The sequence below is a fragment of the Euprymna scolopes genome, chromosome 31 (assembly GCF_053919585.1).
Source record: "Euprymna scolopes isolate OS-2025 chromosome 31, ASM5391958v1, whole genome shotgun sequence".
In the NCBI taxonomy this organism is placed as follows: domain Eukaryota; kingdom Metazoa; phylum Mollusca; class Cephalopoda; order Sepiida; family Sepiolidae; genus Euprymna; species Euprymna scolopes.
In genome coordinates this window covers 84,468,938-84,476,936 of record NC_136512.1, presented here as the reverse complement: position 1 = coordinate 84,476,936, position 7,999 = coordinate 84,468,938, and the positions used below count along the sequence as shown (strand labels likewise).

General features: G+C 36.1%; 1 pseudogene; it reads left to right on the top strand.

Annotated features, from left to right (window-relative positions):
• The first annotated feature begins 4,727 nt into the window (after positions 1–4,727).
• LOC145255990 (U2 spliceosomal RNA) lies at positions 4,728–4,843 on the top strand (annotated as a pseudogene).
• Positions 4,844–7,999: the final 3,156 nt, after the last annotated feature.

Genomic DNA, 7,999 nt, shown 5'->3' with positions numbered 1-7,999 from the left:
TTTAACCTGGCAGACTAATGGAAATGCCATTTTAAACTTAAGCGTGACTGACCAACGAACACGTCTACTTCAAAATTATGCTTGACAAACTATCGCTAATTCGACTTTAAATTTAGCATAAAAGATCGACAGATATGAAATGTCAAACTTAACTGCAGCAGATCAAAGAAAATTCTATTTTTAAATCAAAGCGTGATTGATTATCGATAATGCAATTTCAAAGTTAAATATGACAGTCGAAATCTAAATCTAAACCTGGCAGACTACACCAAATGCTATTTGAAGCTTAAGCGAGATTGACCAGTTATATTTCAAACTAAGATACATTCATATTATTTGGATTCTTCGGACTACTAGTCCTAGCTCGAGTGTTATTTTTATAACGTTTCGGTCGATGTAACCTTCGGCCTTCTTCAGGTGTATCTTATTGAACTCGGGTATTTATTTACCGAACTCTTGAATCTGTCTGTCGAAATCGGCGATCTACACTGAATTTCGAACGGAACTCTTCATTGATTCGAGGTTAATATGCTCGCGTTCCGCTCATCACGACTGGGTTAAAGGCCTAAGTAATTCGCAATTATATTTTGAGTCGCCTGAATTGTTGATTGAACCTTCAACCCCCAGAAGAGTGTAACATTGAAAATTTAATTTTTAATTACGTACGTTATTCATTAAGCTGCACAATCGCACATTACTTAGGATTTCTACTCAGTCAAGGTTGATGGAACGAGAACATACTACCCCCGTGGATAAAAAAAAAATACAGAATTCCGCTCGGAATTCGGTGCAGAATCCCGAGTTCGACAGAAAGATACCCAAGTTCGACAAGATTCACCTAAAGAAGGTCGTAGGTTACATCGACCGAAACGTTGTCAAAATAACACTGAGATGAGAACAGTATTCCTAAGAATCCAAATAACACGAATAATCAACACTCATTTAAACAAATTCAGAAACGTAAGATACGTTCATTTAATCTATGCGTTTATCGCTAGAAATACTTTCCCAGTGTGAAGCATGACAGTTTTATTGACCGATTGACCGATGCACTCCTTTTTTTAGGAGGTTTTTGTAAATTGATTATCATGTTTGTGATCCATCCCTCCTAATAAATAATATAAAGAAAACAAAATACACTAAAAGAACGGTGTCCACTTCTAGTGACGCGTGTGACAAGCATTATCCACCGGGAAAAGAATGTCCGACTGATTCGGACGATTCGGACACGTTTTTGGTATTTTGATCCGCTGTGTCCTCCATGTTGCAATCCAAATCGAAATAAAGTAAACAAATTAAATAGAATGGAGCTAAAATAGCACTGTAGAGCGCATACCTCCTCCAAAGCTTTCTTTTCAAAGGCGGAATTAATACATTATTAAAGTATGCTGGATCTGAATGGAAATCAACGAAGTAGTTGCAGGGTTCGCGGCCTGTAGGTAATTTTTGCCAGGCAATAGTGGCCATCCTTTAGGGGAGCTTACTTGACACTCCACTTTATTGACCTTGTGTCACACAATGATGTGGTGGGCAGCATGTAACGCTCTACCCTCACTAATATCCTTTGCTGATGACACAACCATCTATAGCAACACATCAAAGGCCGTAAATGACAAAGCTCTTTCTGATTCTCTCTCCTCTGATCTTGAGCGCGTGGTACAGTGGGGGAAGAGGTGGCTGGTTACTTTTAATGCATCTAAAACCAAGCTCCTATCTTTACATGATCAACGCTCCGATCCCCATCTGGCATCAATTAAAATGGATGGCTTTCGTCTAGTGGAGGCTCCATGTTTTGATAAGGTTCTGATATTGATCTTTACTCCTGACCTGAAATAGAACACTACATCGTCCGTTGCCAAGGTCGATGGAAAAATGTTAGGATCCTTCTACCGCTCCAGAAGATAGCTCACTGCTGATGCAATTCTCTATCTATATAAAAGCCAAGTACGTCCACTGATATAGTACTGGGAAGGAGCTGCTAAAAACAGTCTGTCCTGCTTTGACAGAGTACCAAATAGACTTCGTGGCTAAGTGGGGGATGCTCTTTTCTCTTCTCTGCAACCTCTCTCCCACAGGAGAGACGTTGCGAGCATATCTTTATTTTATCGTTATTTCCATGCCAAGTGCTCGTCTGAGCTCAAATTTTCGGTACTCCCTCGCCAATCTTTCGCAAAAAACACCCGTCTATCTGAAACCACTGTCAATAATTTTCACCATTCTTTATATGTGCCAAAATCAAAACGTAGATTCCATGAACAAAGCTTCTTTCTTAGAAGTGCACGCCTGTGGAACTCTCTTCCGTTTGCCTGTTTCCCATCTGACTACAACTTGGATGCCTTCAAGTCCAACATAAACAAATTCCTGATAAACCACCACTTTAAGTAATACACTTTATCAAATCTCCAATACTAACGATTACTACGATATTATCCCTTTGACTACTGTACACGCAATAACATTTATCCCCGAGTGGCTTCCAGGCCTTGATAAGTGGTGACTCCCATGTAAAAAAAAAATTGTTAGGAGCACTGCTTGAGTTACTTGGAGACTTGGGTAGAAAGTACCAGACAAGGATCCGTTGTTTACAATCAGCTTGTAAAGTGCGTGGCTAGGAACTGGCCCTCTACCTGTCGAACTGAGGCATGTGGGTATCACCCAGGAGATCCACCCCCGAAGACCTTGCTACCTGGCTTTCGTGTGGGGTAAGTTTAGTGCTTATCGTCTGAGCCGTCCAGATCGGGTATGTCAATGGGGATGCCTAGGCAATTGTTGCAAGGCAAGAGTACCCCTCCCATAAGGGGAGCTTGATTGACATTCCCACTTTCCCGACCTTGTGTCACATAATGCTGAGGTGGGCAGCGTTAAAATATCTACTGTCATTAATACAAAATATATTGTAACACAAATATATTGTAACACAAAATATATTGTAACACAAATGTTTTCAGCCTTGGAAAGTTTCGTCTGTTGGAATACTGTTAGTAATTCTGACGGTTTTGAATTGAAAGAAGAGGAGAAACATCTATCTATCTATCTATCTATCTATCTATCTATCTCTCTCTCTCTCTCTCTCTCTCTCTCTCTCTATATATATATATATATATATATAAGCGAAAATGTATGTATGTATGTATGTATGTATGTATGTGTGTTCGCTTTTTCTGTATGTCAACAAAAGGCTTTTTTCAGAGAAGCGGTCGCTCGCTTCACAACAATTAAAAACTTTTTATATCACATATATAACGTAATATCTCACAGTTAACAAGGAAGCTCGCCTGTCTATTTAATTTGCTCGATTTCGGGAAGATAAATATTCAATATTTGTCACTCGTCGCATGTGGGTTAATCTTTTTTCTATAACATCTTGGGGGAGAGAGCGTTCAGCAGTAAATTAATACTATTCCTCAGTCAAACTTGACCTCATTAACTCATTAAAACGGGCACCTGCTAAATCCAAGTAATTAAATAAATTCAAACGTGTTTCCGTCAGCATCTCGCGGTGGGGCAATGGTTAACGTCGCAGGTTTTTTTTTCACACTTTAATTTACAACTTTGCCTCAACGGTTCAGGTTCGATCCTCATACTTACTTTTTTACCCCGCCACCTCCACCTCCAAACACCCGGGCAACGCCGGGTACCCCTCGCTAGTCTTATTTAAAACAAAATGGTAATCGTCAATCCAAGAAGCTTTGAATTGTAAAAGCCAAGGCGAAGATTAAAAATAGTATTTTTCCTTGGGTAGTCGAGCTGTACAAGTGGTGGATTGTAAGTCTGCAGGCGGAGAGCAAATATCTCTAAATTCAAAATATAAAAGTTATAAATTTGAAAGAAAAAACCCATTAACAATTGCTTTTTTTTCTGTTTCTTTTTTGTTTAATTGTAAGTCGTGAAACAACATCTAAGGAAGATGAGAATAATTGTCCGCAATAAATAAATACACAAATTAATAAATAATACTCATCTCAATAATGAATTCCAATTAAAAAATTAAAAAAAATAATATATATATACCATTTGGTAAATAATATATATATACCATTTGGTAAACAAAATCACAAACGTCAAGAATATGCCTTGTTCTATTCTCATTAGATAATTCCTTATTTCCTGTCATTTAAACGAGACCATGCAACCTGACCTAACTGAAATAACAAGAAATGCAGCCATTGAATTTGTAGCGACTGATTAAAATACTGCCAACTGTCCTAAAACTAACACAGGCCTCTAAATTCAAAATATAAAACTTAGAAATTTGAAAGAAAAAAAAATTAACAGCTGCTTTTTTTCTGTTTCTTCTTTGTGTTTGTTTTTCTTTTTTTCATATTTGGTTTTGAATTAAAAGCCATTTTTAGTTTCAGAAGAAATGAAAAAATTCATATTCCAAACAAAATGGCCGTCGTCAATCTGAGAAGTTTTGAATTGTAAAATAAAATCGACTAAGACGAAGAATTGGATTGTTCTTCTGTTGTGTAGTCGATCCGCACAAGTATCAGATTTTAAAAGTCTTCAAACGGAGAGCAAATATCCATTCTCGTGTTGGACACGAAAAGTCATGTACAAGAATGCTAAAAGATTCTATATTTTTATTGAGCAATTCCGGTTTCTGATTGGTTGCTAAAAGAACGTAGCTCCATTTGATTGGTCAGTTCATATCGCTAGTGTCTATGAGTAGAACCTTCCAATTTTCTTTAATCATACCCCCTCCTCGTTGCTACCTCCCCCGCAGGGTTTTTTCTGGCCTTTTGGCTAAGATCAAAGTGTAGTATCTGTTTTGGCAGATGCTGCATTTTCAGACCATTGCCCATGTGGCAATTAGTTATTGGTCCATGTAGCGGCAACCTATGCACCATGACAGCATTACCTTAAAGGAGCTGGTCTCCCCTTCCCTTCCCCCTTCCACTCCACATTAAAAACGACCTAGTGCCATATTTTGCTTATGTGGAGAAGCAAATAAATACCTACCTCCTCCTCTTTATATATAAAAATATTGCAATCTGCTTCTAATCACAGACTGATCAGAAATCGGATAATTGTCTATGACTTAAGTGGCCCGCAATATCGATTTACTTCTTTTATAATCAACAGCTGATGTGCTGACTGTAATTATCGTATAGTATCAGTGAATATGTCGATGAAGGCTTAATTTCTAGAATGACATATCAAAGTCCTTTGATAAGGTCTGGCACTGAGGATGCATAAAAAATTGTTAGCTATGGAACTGACTTCTGCATTAGCAAATCATTTTCTCTGAAAAGTCTGTAAAAATCATGGTTGATAGGCAAATATATTAAATACCTTGCATCAATGGGTGCTTGCCCCATGAATGAATCCCTTCCTGATTTTAATCATAATCTTTCAAATCATATTTTGAGGGGAATATGCAAATACGCAGTTGTCTATGGCAGCACTTCTATGAGTATTTGTGATCGAGATCTTTTTATTATTAATATCTCTCTCCTTTCAACACCGATGCTATGATCTTTGTTTTTCCTCGAGCGAAATAAATGTTTCTCTCCATTGCTTTGATAAGCTCCTATGACTGACTAACTCCTTCATATAAAATACAAAACCGGTTTCTAAGGTCGCTGGAGAAATGGTCAGACCATTCTACCACTTCAGAATGGTACGCCACTCCTGTTAAGCATCTTAACGTAGAGTAAGCCTGTTACATCTGTGGAGGTGCCTCTCTCTTTTCAGGATTGATAGTGTACAACATTGACATCACAATCTAGTGGGGGCTGTGTATCTTTACCCACGGCGTATTCTTACATAATTAACGTTTCTCTTTAAGTTATTCCAATGGAAAGTACCCGTCTGAGCTCCAATCTTTGGTTCAATCTTGTAAAATATTCAGAGCTAAAAACTCACCTTATTTCAAGCATTACAAAGAACTCGTGGCATAGTGGATAATGTTTTTGGTAAAGTTGTAAGTTACACTCTTCTGGAGGTTGAAGGTTCAATACTCAGTGGGGGCGATACTAAAAATACAATTGAAATTATTCAGGACTTCTGTCCAGTCATGGCTGACTCAGAGAGCATGGACCCTTCCGTTGATTAAATAAACGGCTCCGTTCGAGATTCTGTGTGGATCCCGGAGTTTGATAGAAAGGATCCAGTGTTGGACAAGATACACCTGAAGAAGGCTGGAGGTTGCATCGAATGAAACGTTATGAAAATAGCCCTCAAAATGAGAAGAGTAGAAGATAAAACGAAACAAATGTTCTTTTTTTTTCGAGAAGATGAAATGAAATGTTCAGGAACATCCATGGAACACAATACCACTGTATTGCTTCACTGCAGATTACAACAAACTGTCTACAATAAATACTTATCGAGCTGTTTTGTCTTCTGTACAGTGTCCAAGACTCTGAGCCATAAAATAGTGTTGTGAGAACTACAGCCTTTATATATATATATATATATATATATATATATATATATATATATATATATATATATATATTAGTCCTCGCACGAAAGAGCAGGGCACAAAATGTTTTAAATAATAATAATAGAATAACAATAACAAATACTTTTGCTGGCGAGGACTACTATTGAGCGTAACCAGTTATACAGCCCTTTTGAAATTTTCATCTTTTTTTCTCGTTATCTACTGAATATTTTTAACGAAACCTATATGAAATATGTTCCTTATTAAATTGTAAAGATTTTCTATTCTGAAAAAGTTTAAAAAAATTTAATCTAAAACGTTATTTTAAAGCTTTTGTTAAAAAAAATCGGATTTTCTCATTATTCCGACATGTATGGCAAAAAAGGAGTTGCAAAAAAATGTTGTTGTGTGAGGAGAAATAAAAACTGAAACAGAGAGAATATTCAGACCTGTAATAATACAAAGAGGGGGTTGCAAAAATGAGTTTTTGTGTGGGGAGAAATACAAACTGAAATAGAGGGTAGGAGAGTTTTTATAAATACATGCAAAACCACATTCATTTTTTTTTAAATCCATATTAATAAATTAAATAAAATATAATCTTAAAAAAAGATACGATACAAGTTAGAAAAGCATTTAATCCAAGGCATGAAAATTGTTAAACAAAATGTTTTTACTATAGTCTTTAAAAATTAAAGTACAGGATTCAATTTGAAATTTATTTATCTTCAAAGTGCACTTTTTTAATTTTTTCAAAGAAAATCAGAAAATCGGAATGGAAAAATCGGAACATTTTAGGGGTATCGGAATCGAAAAAAATATAGTCTAATTTCCGATTCCAAACCAATTCTTTAAGATTTTTAAATAAAAAATGAAACGAGCACAAATAGTTTTTACTTTATTAGAAGTTGTTCCTTTACAAAATAAGACCGAGAAGGGCGACAGATTTAACATTAGTTAGCAGAGTTTAATTTATTTTGTTTACTGGTCATTTATAACTTACCTATCGCCTTTGTAATCGTTTCGCATCTATTCGCTTTAATGTCTATGTGCACTCATCGGAGGGAGTTCATATTATTATTAACAAGTTTTAAATGCTCTGGGCGGGATAGAGGTGGGGTAAATTTAATTGGCGCCAGCTGGACATTGGGATGCTTTTCGTCGGCTTTTTCTGAAATAATTAAAGTTTTATGGCACCTTTTCGGACCCAGGGCAACTCTCAGACTCTACAAACTTAATTTAATTTGTTTTTATTAGTTTTTATTGTAAGCAAAATAATGTTTTAGAGTTCGCTTGCCTATTCAATATCACAGATTTAAAAAATAGCTTTTCGCACCTATAGATTAATGGCAATATGATGCCTATTAGAGACTTCGTACTTTAATATAAGAAATTTAAAATGCTTTACATTTTTCTTTCTGGCGCTGGTTCTCTCGGATCACAATATCCTTTGAAATATTTCATGGTTCCTTATATTTTCTTTCGTTTTGACACAAATGAAAATATAGATAAAAATCTCACAAGTTTATCAAAACGTTGGAAGAACAAACTTTGAGAAGTTTTTGATTAAAAAAAACAACTTTCATTTACATTTAAAATACCCAAAAC